This window comes from Phaseolus vulgaris, chromosome 11, assembly GCF_000499845.2.
Source record: "Phaseolus vulgaris cultivar G19833 chromosome 11, P. vulgaris v2.0, whole genome shotgun sequence".
In the NCBI taxonomy this organism is placed as follows: Eukaryota; Viridiplantae; Streptophyta; class Magnoliopsida; order Fabales; family Fabaceae; genus Phaseolus; species Phaseolus vulgaris.
In genome coordinates this window covers 29516246-29529884 of record NC_023749.2, presented here as the reverse complement: position 1 = coordinate 29529884, position 13639 = coordinate 29516246, and positions in this window count along the sequence as shown.

Below are 13639 nucleotides of genomic sequence, written 5' to 3'. Positions count from 1 at the left end.
ATGTTTGAGTATTTTCCTTTTTGAATCCATACAAGTTTTGTCTTAGTCTTGTTTTTCCATAATTGTCATCACTTCTTGTAGTACTTTTATTGAATTTTTTTTGTTTCTTGCTTTGGTGTCATATAATTTTTCTGAGTTTGATATTTGATCCTTTGTGCATTTTCTGTTTTAGAATTGAGTTCATACTTGTATTCTAGACCTATACAAGTTCATATACATCATTTTCCATTATGTCTTTGCTAGTTCATAATTCTGTTTTTCATTCCTATTAGGATTCCTCTGTTTTCTGAAAACGTGCTTACTGTTTTTCCTTATTGCAATTGATTTACTCTCTGGAAAATTCTGAAATTCTGGATTTGTGTTCTTCAAAGTGTTATAAAAGCATAGAAAAAGAAGTACTCAAAAATTCAAAGTACACAAAAAATGATAAATAAAATACAAAAAGTGTACAATTCTGCCGAAAAAAATACGATAATCTGGCAGCGATTTTGAAAAATTTATCTCAATTAATTGGCTTACTGTTTTTGTAATTCCAGTGCCATTGTTGAGCTAAGATCTTGAAGTTTCTGTGGTTAAAATTTCTTAATCCAGTTCGCTCTATATCTTCCAGTTAAATCAGTGAACAACAAGCACAATTTGCATAAAAAATATTTTCCAGTAGCTTGTTTTTGTTTTCTTCATCCACTCTAGTGCTTTTCTTTAATATTATTTTGTGTGCCTACTTTCTCATTGAGTTCCTTATTTTCTTGCTTGTCTTTTATTCATTAATCTTTGAGTTTGTCATACATCTAGTATTCCTTTTGTTCTAGCCTTTAATTGCTTATACCTTTTCTTGTTTGTCTTTATTGCTTCATTGGTTTTGTTGTGGTTGACTTTGAGATTGGTGTGCCTTGCTTTAACATCTTTCATTTGAGGATTCCTAAGACCTCAAGATCAGATTGGTGCAAGGATATTATTTCTTTAAGAGTGATTTTTAAGGCCAATTTCTTTTCGGCAATTTTGGGTGCCAAATTCTTTTTTTTTTTTTTGCTAACTTTGTTTCTTGACTTGTTTGCTGTTTTTGTGTGTTTGCTGTTTTCATTTGCAAATGGCTGGCTATTCAAGTGGTGCATCTTACAAGCAGAATTCTCCTTCCAAAGCTTCGGTCCTTGGTGAATTGCATGAAGCTCAACGCACCATTAGGCGTTTGGAAGAGAAATTGCAAAAGATGGAGGTGCAACAAGCTAGGCCATCTCACTCTATCAATGATGGGCATCATTCACATAGACCTTCATAAAGAGGTTCTTCCAATGACTTAGGCCGTGAAGAGGACCATAGGAGAAGGAGGACTCCACCCCAATTCCATGGACATAGACATCACAACCAAGGGGAGAGACATCACCATGGAAATGGCTACTACCAAGATGCAAAGGCTAGACTACCTTAGGTCAAGCTTCCTTGTTTCAATGGCTCTAGTGATCCTAATGTGTATCTAGATTGGGAGGCTAAATGTGAACAGATTTTTGACCTCCATGAAATCCTATATGAGCACAAATATAAGCTAGCCACTTTAGAAATTTTAGATTTTGCCAAAGAATGGTGGCATAAAATTGTAATGGACATTATATATCGTAAGAGACCTCCCGTGGTTTCTTGGAATGATTTGAAAGAGTGTATGCGCGCGAGGTTTGTTCCTCCTTCTAGGAAGGAACACTTGTTGAAGTTCCAAAGGCTTCCTCAAGAACATAGGATAGTAGATGAATACTTTAAAGATTTTGAAACAACTTTGACTAAAATGAATATGCATGCTAATGAAGAGTCAAAGATTAAATGGTTTGTACGTGGTTTGAGAAGAGATATTAGAGACTTTGTAGAATTAAAAGAATATTCTTCTTTAAAGAGAGTGTTTCACAAAGCCATCAAGGTGGAATCATATCTTTTGAAAAAATCTTTCAATAATCCTCATGATGGTGATTTCTACAACTCTTCTAGGAAGGATGCAAACAAAATTTCTCCTCAAATTTCTCCTTCCAATTTTTCCAAACAAACCATGTTTCCAAAGAAAGTTTCTACTACAAATCCTTCTACTCCTAAGTCACCTACCAAAACTTCAAATATCAAATGTTTTAAATGTTTAGGTTTTGGGCACATAGCTCTTCATTGTCCACATAAGCAAATCTTAAAGATCAACAAGGTAAAACAAGACCTAACTCACCCACCTACCACAAGTAAAAAAGAAAAAGACAAAGAAGGCCAAGTTGACATGGGTCTTATCCTTTCACCTCCAAGGTGTTTTCCTCCCTTATCTTTTTCATTACCCAAGGTTCCTATTTCACCACCATCTTGGTTAAAAAATGTTAGGGATGATTTGTTCATACCTCCTAATGGTTGTCACCATTTAAGAGGTCTTTTTCCAAAACATCACATCATTCCCAAACAAATTTTTCCAACTTGGTCGATTTATAGAACCTCCTTTTTTGAAATCCCATTGTTTCCAAATGCTAAGTCATGTTTACATTTTTCTTCCACTTTTAATTGTAAAACTAAACTGACTTTGTTATATGCAGGGATTCAGAATTCGTGGACGAATTCTCTCCAACTCGAGGAGTATGATGAGAATCAAATAAAGGAGGCTTTTATTAATGGAGGAAGAGGACATCCACCCTCACATTTGAAGTTCTTCCTTCTAGTCTTCTCAAAATTAAAAGAAGACATAAAATAAAGATGAGGCCCAAGCCCAAAGCCCAAGCCCAAGCCCAAGCCCAAGAAGGCCAAAGCCCAAAGAGCCCAAGTCCATCCCATGAGGGGCAAGGCCAAGCTTTGAAATACTCTTGTATAGTTTTAGGAGGTGTGGTTATTAAATAAAGGAGTGTGAAAATGTAAAATAAAGTCACATTGTCCATGTGACTTAGGAGAGTGGTGTAGGTGTAGTTTTTAGGAGGTGTCATAGTAGAAAAAGGTCACACCTCCCATGTGACTTGTTTTTTGTGGGAATTTCAAATGAGTTATATTTGAAATTTCCCACCTATTTTTCAGCATCTCTTAGCGTATAAATTAAGGTGCTTCCTTTGTATTTTGGAGATCTAAATTTTGATTAGAGAAACTATACTCAATTTTTGAGAGAATTGGAGAGCTTTGTGCCTTCCTCACTTAGTCTTATCTTGAGAGTTCTATGGTTACCTCAAGTGGCGGCTTGCACACTCATCTTGGAGTCACCATCCTCTAAGTGGCGTGATCATCCAACCACTCCTCCATCTTCATGAGCTTTCTCTTCTCCTTCCTTCCTTCTCTTGTTATATTCATGTCTTAGCTTGCTTCTTAGCTTTTTCTGTTCGGCATTTTCAATTCCTTGCTATTTTTGCTTCGGTCATTTTAATTATGTTGTTCATCTTTGGTTCTTCTTCCTTTTCTAGCTTAATTGTTCGGTGCAATTCAGTTTTTACACATTTTATTCGGTGCCTTTGCCTTTTCAATCAATTTGTTCGGTTCAATTTGACAATACATGGAACTTCCATATGAGTTTGGGTTTTGGTACTAGTCTTGGTGAGTTCTTGATTATAGAACCTTGATCAAATTCTATCTTAAAGTGACTATCTCATATCCAACTCAAGATGATTCCTAAGAATGTCAAGAAGCATTCATACTTTGCTAGTGGAATCATATCAGAAGGCGTCGATACTTGAGGGTAGACGTTCAGTCAAAAGATGTAAGTAAACTCCTCACCTACTCTCTGTAGAAGTTTCATGTCAGTTGCCAACATTGGTAAGACTTTTTGCCTAGACAAGCTCGGCTCGAGCCTGGGGGGCTTATGTACTAGACAGGAATGCTCGGGACCTCGGTCCAAGAATTTGACTGTGGTCATCTCAGTTTCATTGGTAGGACCAGTGAAGAATAATTAGAATGGAGAAAATAATAAGTTTGGTCACATGTTAATATAAAATTGTTAGTTAAATATATATGTCGATATATATTAAACTGTTATAATAGAATATATGTGAATATACACAAAGTTGTTGGTGAAGAGTGAGTCGTTGCTTGTCACTAGGCAAGTCACGGGTGAGTATCAGGCCAGGGATCCGCAACTAGCCTCAAATCTCAGGTATGTAACGATCTTGAAAGCAACCTTCTCTACGTTCGACCTCGTTCATGTTCCCAAAGAGCAGAACTCTCCAGCAGACCTGCTATCTAAGTTGGATAGTTCAAGGAAGGGAGGTCGGCAGAGGTCAGTAATTCAGGAGATATTGAAGTTGTCTAGGACAGCTGAAGAAGGACCAACCGAGGTCCACCATGTGAAGGTTTTGGGCTCAGTTCAGGAAAAGAGAGAAGGCGTCATTCGATGATTCAAGAAACTCTGAAAGTCCCAAGGATAACTGCCTACGGGTTGTTGGGAGATGATTTTCTTGAGGTTTTGCAGGTCGACACCATAGAGACTTGGATAACACCTTACCAACGTTACCTAGCTCATGGGTTACTTCCTGCCGAGCCTACGAAGGCTAAGATGGTTAAGAGGAATGCGGGGAGGTATACCTTGATAGATGACAAACCTTTTCATCACGGCTATACCCACCCAATCCTCACTTGCGTAAGTGGAGATTAGTGTACTCACATCATAGTCGAGTAGCATGAAGGCATTTGTGGTAGCCATATTGGGGGACGAAGCTCTCTCGTTGAAAGTCATCCGAGCTGGGTATTACTCGCCGACCATGAAGGAGGATTGCGTGAAGTATGTCCAACGCTGTGAGCAATGTCAAAAGCACGTTGATTGGTGCCACACGTTAGCCGATGAGCTGCGATCCATCTATAGCCCGTGGCCCTTCCATACATGGGGAATATACATGCTAGGTCTTTTCCCTTTGGCGATACGTCAGATGAAATATCTCATTGTGGCCATTTAATACTTCACCAAACAGGTTGAAGCTTAGCCAATTGCATAGATAACTACTCACAAGGTGCAGCATTTTATGTGGCAGAACACTGTGTATCATTTTAGGATCCCGAGGCACCTAGTTTCCGACAATGGAACCCAATTTGCTAGTTAACAGTTGGGTAAGCTATGCTTGGAGCTCAGAATAAAGCAAATATTCGCCTCGGTAGAACACCCTCAGATGAATGGTCAAGTCGAATAAGCTAATATAGTCATGTTGAGAGGGTTGAAAAGGAGGTTGGAGAAGGAAAAGGGAACTTGGTCAAAGGAAGTTCCCAAAATCCTGTGGGCCTATCACACCACCCCTCAATCAAAAACTAAAGAAACACCTTTCAGTTTGGTGTATGGGTCAGATGCCATGATACTAGTGGAAATACAAGAGAGTTCTCCTCAGTTTCAAATCTTTGTTGTTAAGGAATCCAATGAAGGAAGGTGAACCTGGACTTGCTAGATGGGTGCGAGAATACATTTTGCATAGTCGAGGTGGATTGGTCCGTTTCGCATAGTTGAGGTGCTCAGGAATGGAGTGTACATGCTAGAAACCTTGGAAGGGGGAACCATTCCTCGAATGTGGAACGTGGCAAACCTCAAGTTTTATTTCAGTTAAGATATTTTGTTTTAATGCTTTCTTTTTTAACAATATGATGATTAAGGTAATGTTTTTTTTCCCTTGAAGGGGTTTTTTAATGAGGTCACCTAGTGATAAATTTGTTCTTGAAAGATGGTGCATTAGTTTTGTTAATTTATTTGAGTTAGCACACGATAAGTCGAGCATAGGCGCCCTATGAGACTAGATTGATTTGTGATTCCCTTTATCTAAGTGTCAAGTAAGACGACCTGGCTCGATGTTAGTACGACTACCTTAGTACATAGGCGCCCTGCGTGTAAATTGGTTATTTAGTGTCAGGTAAGACAACCTGACTCGGTATCAGTACGACTACCTGAGTATAAGTGCCCTATGCGTAAAATTGATGTAAAGGAACTATTTAGGCAAGGAAAGATGACCTCACTCGATGTAAGAATGACTACCCGAGTACAGGCGCTCTGCAAAATAATTTGTTTGACTCGATGCAAGGTAAGACGACCTAACTCGGCGTAAGAACGACTACCTGAGTATAGGCGCTCTGCACATAGATGTTACAGATAAGTTGTTTTGGTACCTGGTAAGTCGGGCTAACACAATGTGTGAACGGTCACCCGAGTTAAGGCACTCTTTGAAATGATTAAATGATACGTAGTAGAATCATTCGCTTATACAAGAGGGGTTAGCTTGGTGTATGAGTGGTTATCTGAGTTTAGTTACCCTGAGTGATGAATGAATTATTCTTAGCGCAGAATAAGAGGACCAAGTTCGGGCAGGTATGATTATCTGAGCAGATGCTTTGCGAAGCAAAGCTTGGTGAGATCAAGGTATATGGCCCTTGGCCAAGTTTGTGAAATACACCTATGAAAGTTGAGATTGAGTATAGGCTTGTCTTAGCTATGGGTGTATAGTTCATCAAAAGGTTAGTTCTTTGTTATGTGGGAACTCCATAGTTTTTCATGCTTAGATTCACCTAAGTTGGATTCTTGTTATCTTTATTACTTCATGCCCAAGATGTAGAGATGAGTTAGTGTAAGTAATAGAGTATCCACATGTGTATTGATAGTAGTTGTTATACTTAAGCTAGTCAAAGTTTGCTATATGATAAGTTAAGTGTTATGGCATGCATTCGTAAAGGTTTTAAAACAGTTGTACATGTTAAAGCGAATCAGAGGCAATAAGTAAGATACTGATAAAAATATAAAGTGTTCAAATTGTTCAAATGGAAAAGAAAGCTACCATATTACAGACCATTAAAATGTTCAAATTACTCCTCCCTTAATTGTTCATCGACCAGGTCTTACCTGGGTCTAAGGCAAAGAGGTCAAGGGTTGGGTGCACTACAGTTCCTTGTTCCAAGGCTGTTTCAAAACCTGCCAAGAAGGATCATATTTGAGGGTTTTGATTGTCTTGGTGGCATTTTCTTCCTTGTGTGTCATCTCCTTCTTCCAGTTCTCTATCTCGACCAGTAGTTTGTTCCTCTCCTTGGTCAGAGTCAGGGCTTCTTGGGTCTTCTCGTTGTAGAGGTGTTCAGTTTTCTAGCGCAAGTCTTTGAGTTGGTTGTTCTCTATTTTGAGGTTGTCCATCTTGTGCGGAGCTCTAGCATCTCCTTGGACTTTTGTGCTTTAGACGCTTGGTGATCTTAAGCTTTGTCATCAACCAAGCAAACCAAGAAAAATGGTTGACTGAACAACTTCAAAGAGTCGCGACAGAGAAGGTCTTCACCTTAAACATATAGTTTGGCTTTGTCTCCGGGAATAAGAAAGGATGCCTTGTTGTGAGCAAGAGCGTTGAAACCAGCATCCCATAAGCTCTTCCTGTGGGAGAATTCAGCCTCACATTCTTGGATGCTGACGACCTTCTAATGTGAAGTTCGACCATCCGAGTTAAAGTGTTCAGTTGGGGGAGCGACTTCTTGTCTTTTTCTCTTAAACACAAGGCACGAATTGGTGCGCTCGCCCTTATCGAATGGGGTGGGAGCGACCTCGATTGGGGCCTTCCTTTTTTTGATTTGGAGGATCCTTGCCTAGGCTGGTAGCAACTCTCATCTTTCTGATATGTTCAACCATTTCCAATTTGTCAATGTCGGACAACATCCTTTCTGCAAAAGAAAACAAGTAAGCGGTTAAGTACAGTAATAGAGTTTATGTTACCAAAGGTGGGAAACGAGGAGTACCAATATAGGTTTTCAAAACGCCAGGAAGGTACCAAGAGGAAGGAAGTGTCAAAAACAACTTTCATATTCACCAAGAATTCGCATACTCCCTGATATTGTGGGGACAAGTTGTGATGTGAGTTGATTTTAGATTGTTCCCTTTTAGAGGTGAAACTTTACTTATGATTGAGATTTTAACAATTATATGGTGAGACCTAGGGAAGATTCCAACTGGACACGAACTTAACCAAGTGGTTAAGTAAGTGTGAAGGTTCACTTCCAAAGGTAAAAGGAAAAAAGCATTATAAAGTGAGAATGATGTATGGTGCAGAATGTAAAAGACATGAAAGGAAACCTGATATCATGAATGAAATTGAATGGAAAAGATGAAGCAAAACAAATATAGGAAGCAAAAAATGATAAGTGGCGTATGGAAATGGAAGAAGAGATGAAGGAAGAATGCTTATAGTGATGGAAGAGAGTTGGACACGCCACTTGTAGAGGGTCGCCACTTGAGAGCTCTCAACTCACTCAAGATAAGACCTAATGCTTAAAGCAAACTAGCCTCACACAATTTGTGCAAAGTTTTCCTTCTTCTATAAAATTCAACATGAACATACATGGAGTAAGACACCCTATTTATAGGAATGTGTGCCTTGGAAAACAAGATGAGCAAGGATAGGATGGTAAATGTGAAACGCCTTTAGGGTTTAACTAAGTCAAAACTACACCTTAGGCCACTTCTTCAAGAAATTAGGTAAAAAACAAGCTAAAATGATAACTACACCCTCTATTATGCTAAAGGCACCTATTCTAGCCTATCTTGCTATTTGAACCCCTAAAGTGAGTCCAATTTATTTACAACTTGTTTTATTCTTAAGAAGACCAGAAGGAAGAACATTTGGTGTTCTGGTGTTTGCCCATTTCTCCTTTTGGTGAGGTCTGGTAGATCTTTGACGGGGTCTTCACTTGAAAGTTGAGATGACTTCTCATAGTGTGAATGGTAATTTGAGTCCTTGGTCATCTCCTTTTATGGCTTGGATTGTATCATACCTCCTAAGTTTGAGAGAATTCGACCTCGTATTTAGAACTCCTGCAAATAACATAATTAGTTTGTTCACATATAAAAGAGTGCAAGGTGTAGGAAATGAAACTAACTTATGTTCCTTAAGCTTGGGGAGTTCAAAAGGAGAATATTTACATACAAGCCATTTTGGGAAAGAATATTTGGGGGTGAAAGGACTTGGTGATGTAAATCCTCTCAAAAGGTGGAAACCCTTAGGAGGTGTTTGATGTTCATCCCAAAATTTCTTTGTCCAAGATGTCAAGTAATTAGTTTTATTTGGTAATGAAAAAGATAAGGAAGAAAGACACCCTGGAGGTGCAGTTTGTAGCATGGCACGAGTCAACATGATTGATTTAGTTGTGTAAGATGATATTTTGTGACCCGATTTTTCTTTTCTTTCTTTCTCTTTTGTTTTTCATTTTTATTTGGTCCTCATGAACTTCTTTGGGAGAGAGGGGTTTTAAGATAACCTTGTGCCCTTGGAAGTTAAAAGACATTTTGTTGGTTAGGCCATCATGTAGAACTTGTCTATCATATTGGCAAGGCCTTCCCAAAAAAATATGTGTTGCTTCCATTGGCGCAACATCACATAAAACCTCATCTTTATAATTTCCTATAGCAAAAGTTATGAGGACTTGTTTATTAACCATGATTTCCCTATCTTTACTAAGCCATTGGAGCTTATAGGGTTTTGCGAGATGGTGGATAACCCAAGTTTTTCCACCACTCTTGTACTTGCCACGTTTGTGCAACTACCCCATCCACAATTAAGGAGCACAATTTGTTATTGATAAGGCACCTTGTGTGAAAAATGTTTTCCCTTTGCCTTTCATCAAAAGGTTTTTGAATTTGACCAAGCATGCACCTTATCACTAACAAGTCTCCCTCACATGGTAACTCACACTCTTCCTCACTTTGGCTTTTTGAAGAGGTAGGGGACTTAGACCTTTGAGAGCTATGATCACTCTTGACAACCCCTCTTTTGACCATCATGGTTCTTTCTGAAGGATAATTGGTTTCTATGTGCCCAAAACCTAGACATTTAAAACATTTTTAGGTTTTGGTAGGTGACTTAGGTGTAGAAGTTGAGGGTTTAGAAACTCTAGGATTGTAAGTGGAATCTTTTACAAAGTTGGAAGGAAAGGTTTTTGAAGAAGTTTGATTTTTGTTCTTCCATGATGATTTATAGAAGCCATCATTATGAGTAGTTTTAAAATGGGTTTTCTTTAAAAGTTGTGATTCAACCTTGATGGCTAGGTAACCAATTTTTCTAAAGAGGAATACTCATATAATTCTACCACATCTTGGATTTCTCTTCTTAAGTCACTTACAAATCTAGTTATCTTTGACTCCTCATTTTCATGCATGTCAATTTTAGTCAAAGTAGTTTCAAGATCCTTAAAGTACTCATCTACACTTCCAGGTCCTTGTTGAAGCTGTTGGAGCTTCAACAAGAGTTTCTTCCTATAATGAGGAGGAATAAACCGCGTGCGCATACATTCTTTAAAATCATACCAAAAGACCACAACTGGCCTCCTGTTTAGCCCAATGTCCATTACAGTCTGGTGCCACTATTGCATGGCATAGTCTAAGAATTCTAGGGAGGCTAGCTTTACCTTTTGGTCCTCTTGGACCTCATACACATTGAATATTTGCTCAACCTTAGCGTCCCATCCTAGGTAAATATTGGGGTCACTTTTCCCACTAAAACTAGGCAATTTTACATAGGGAAAATAAATTTTAGAAGGATGGTGTTGGTGGAGCCTTTCATCATATTGGTGAATTCTCCAATCTTCATCTTCCTTTTGGCAGCTGAAATGGTTGTAGCTCCTTGAAGTTCTCCTTTTCTCTCACCTCCTTCCTCTAGGTTGTCTTTTTGGTGTCATTTCAAGTCTTTGAAGTCTCTCCTCCAATTCCCGCATTTCTTCCTCTTTTTGGGCTAAAGATCTCTTGGTTGTCGCAAGCTCACCCATAAGAAAAGCCTTTTGAGGAGATTGAGGTTTGGATGATTCCCCTAAAGAAAGAAAAGCCATAAAAATTGCACAAAGAAAACAAACAATTAGTGAAAGAAAAATTTAATAACCCTCTCCTCATTTGAGTCACTCGATTGTGTAGCAAAGAGGAAAAATAAACAAAGCACTAAAAAAGAATTTTTCTATCAACGAAGGTCTAACTTGGGGTTGCAAGCTCTCAAATGAAAACAGACAAAGCCCTTAACACTTTATCCCAAAAGAACCACAACAAAACTAAAGAATTTTTAAATGACAAACAAGAAAAGCTCAAAACAATGAAGCTAAACCAAGTTGGAAAAAGAGATGATGACAAATTTTTTTAAAAGAAAGACAAGCAAGAAAAGGCACACAAAAAGACTCTAAGATACTTACTTAACCTTTAACTATGAAGTTTTACTTTTGTTAGAAATTGTAAAAGAAAAAGGATCAATGAAATCAATTTGCCAAATAAAATGAATCCACTTTTAGAAATGTTGGTCTTGAAAAAGGAAATGATATTTGCGCAACTTTTTGTTTTTTTTTTATCCTTGTTTTTGGTTTATGGAATTAAGATGTCCACAATTCTTGTCGTGCATATTTTTCATTCACTTCCAATTGTCACAAAAAGTTTGGGATTCAAATTAAATGATCACTTGAAATCTATGTTTGGAACTAAATATACTTCCACTTAAACAAATTTCTAAGTACTTTTATACCTTCACAATTAAAAGCAAAATAAGTAGAAGCAAATAAGGACTCCTAGAAACACTAAGAACATATAACTCAAACAAAAAGAGGTAAGAACAAAAATAGACACAAAATAAAATTCAAAAGCGAATTGAAAGCTAATGAACAAAAAGAAAGCCAAAATGTAAAAGGCAAGAAAGTAAAGGCTGAATTTAAATTTGCTTGAATGTAAAGGCAAGAATTTAAAGGTGCAAGAAAGTAAAGTGCCGAAATCAACTCAAAGCAAATAAGCATAAAATAACCTTGCTCTGAATACCACATGATGTGAGTTGATTTTAGAGGTGACACTTGACTTATGATTGAGATTTTAACAATTATATGGTGAGATCTAGGGAAGATTCCCACTGGACACGAACTTAACCAAGTGGTTAAGTAGTGTGAAGGTTCACTTCCAAAGGAAAAAGGAAAACATATTATAAGGTGAGAATGATGTGTGGTGCGGAATGTAAAAGATATGAAAGGAAACATGATATCATGAAGGAAACCTGATCCTGCCTGTTGACCGGAACGCTGGAAACTGCCTCGTCAAAGGATCGACGTGCGCACCGCTTCTCACCTCCGTTCCTCTTCGAGATCCACCTCAAGAACCTGCAAAGAAACAGAGCGGCGCCGCTGCGGCCGATCGCACTCCAACGCCCAAGTCAGTGACCGAATCACCAAATACTAAGAGAACAAGAACCGTGCAAATCCTCTCTCACAGTCAGTTCTATAACTCGCAAGCGTAAAGAGTATAAACTGAACATGCGTACCTCAGAAAGTTTGTTGAGAACTCTTATATACCTGGTTGTTTTCTCTCTCCTGGCAGTTACAGACCTGGACACGTGGCTTGCATCCAGTCGTACACGTGCCATCATCTGGAGCCTCCTTGACTTGGCGCTGCTTCTACTCTCATTTTGGCTAAGTTACTTATGCATGGTACTGCCCAGTGCATAGCTAACTTGGGAGTGCGATCTCTACTGGAGTTGGCGAGTTAGGGTGTCCTCATACACCTTCCCTGTGGTCTTGCCGGCCGCCTTCATAATTTGCTTCTCCTTCATCTTCGGCGATGTGCTTTCTCCGGCGATCTCCAACTGCTTGGTCGCCCGAGTTCACATCTGGCGACTTCGTATTTAACCCGGTGATCGCCTATTCTGATATGCTGGAGATCGGAACACGCCAACTTAATAACTGGCGGCTTCACGAGCCCCCCGACTTCCTTCCCTTCTGCCAGCCTGGTGCCTTGCCAATACGCCTATACTGTAGCAGGATGCCACGTCATCACTCCCGACTACCAGGGCGGTACACAAGCCCCCCAGTCTTAAGCGAAGACTTGTCTAGCGAAAAGACTGAAAGAGTCACGTCAACACCGGTCTACGTGGCACTGACGCAGAATTCCAAACGGTTGTACCTTCTGCTTTTCTGACGCTCCACCAAACCCCTCACTCATCGCTCGACACGTGGCTTCATCAACGGCTCTCTTCAGCTGCCGTTTGCGCTTCCTAAACCCATTTCGAAAAAACCCTTAAACCTATTTTCACTCAACACTGTTCCATCACTTTCCCTCGCATTCACGAACGTTCTCACTTTCTTCTGCGGAAAACTCTCAGCGCTCTCCAGCATTCTGAATCACCATCAACCTTCATCATTTTCCTGATCATCAAAAGGTACCTACTTTCCTTCTTCTGCTGGTTTTCCTTGCATTTTAACCGATTCGCATCATCCTGTAACTGCCTGGTGCATACGCTGTGGGTTGCTTTTCCATTTATCCTTCTGCGTAACTCAGGGCTTCGTCAATCGTCGCAACGAACCTACATTCGTTCGTTTTTCACCTTCCTTCTATGATCGAGTCAGCCTCTGTAACCCCTGATCATTCTTCCTTTTCTTCTTCCCTTGCAGCTGCAACCATGACTCGCACAAAGATCACCCCGAATCCTCCTCCTTCATCAAGAAACCCCCCTTCACAAGCACACGATCCACCACGAGTTCGTGGCGCTTCATCTTCCCAGGCTGAGAGGCCTGCGTCTTCCCGTCCTGTCCTGGCCCAGGCGACTCCACCTATCGCCGGAGGAGCCCCCGTTCCCCTGCCGGACTTCAAAACCTTGTATCCCTGGGCCAACTCGACCCTTCTGAGGGAGACATCCTCTGTGAACACTGCAGGAGCAGTTTTGCGGCTGACTAAGGGGGATGAGCTTCATCAATCATTTCACAAGGAGCA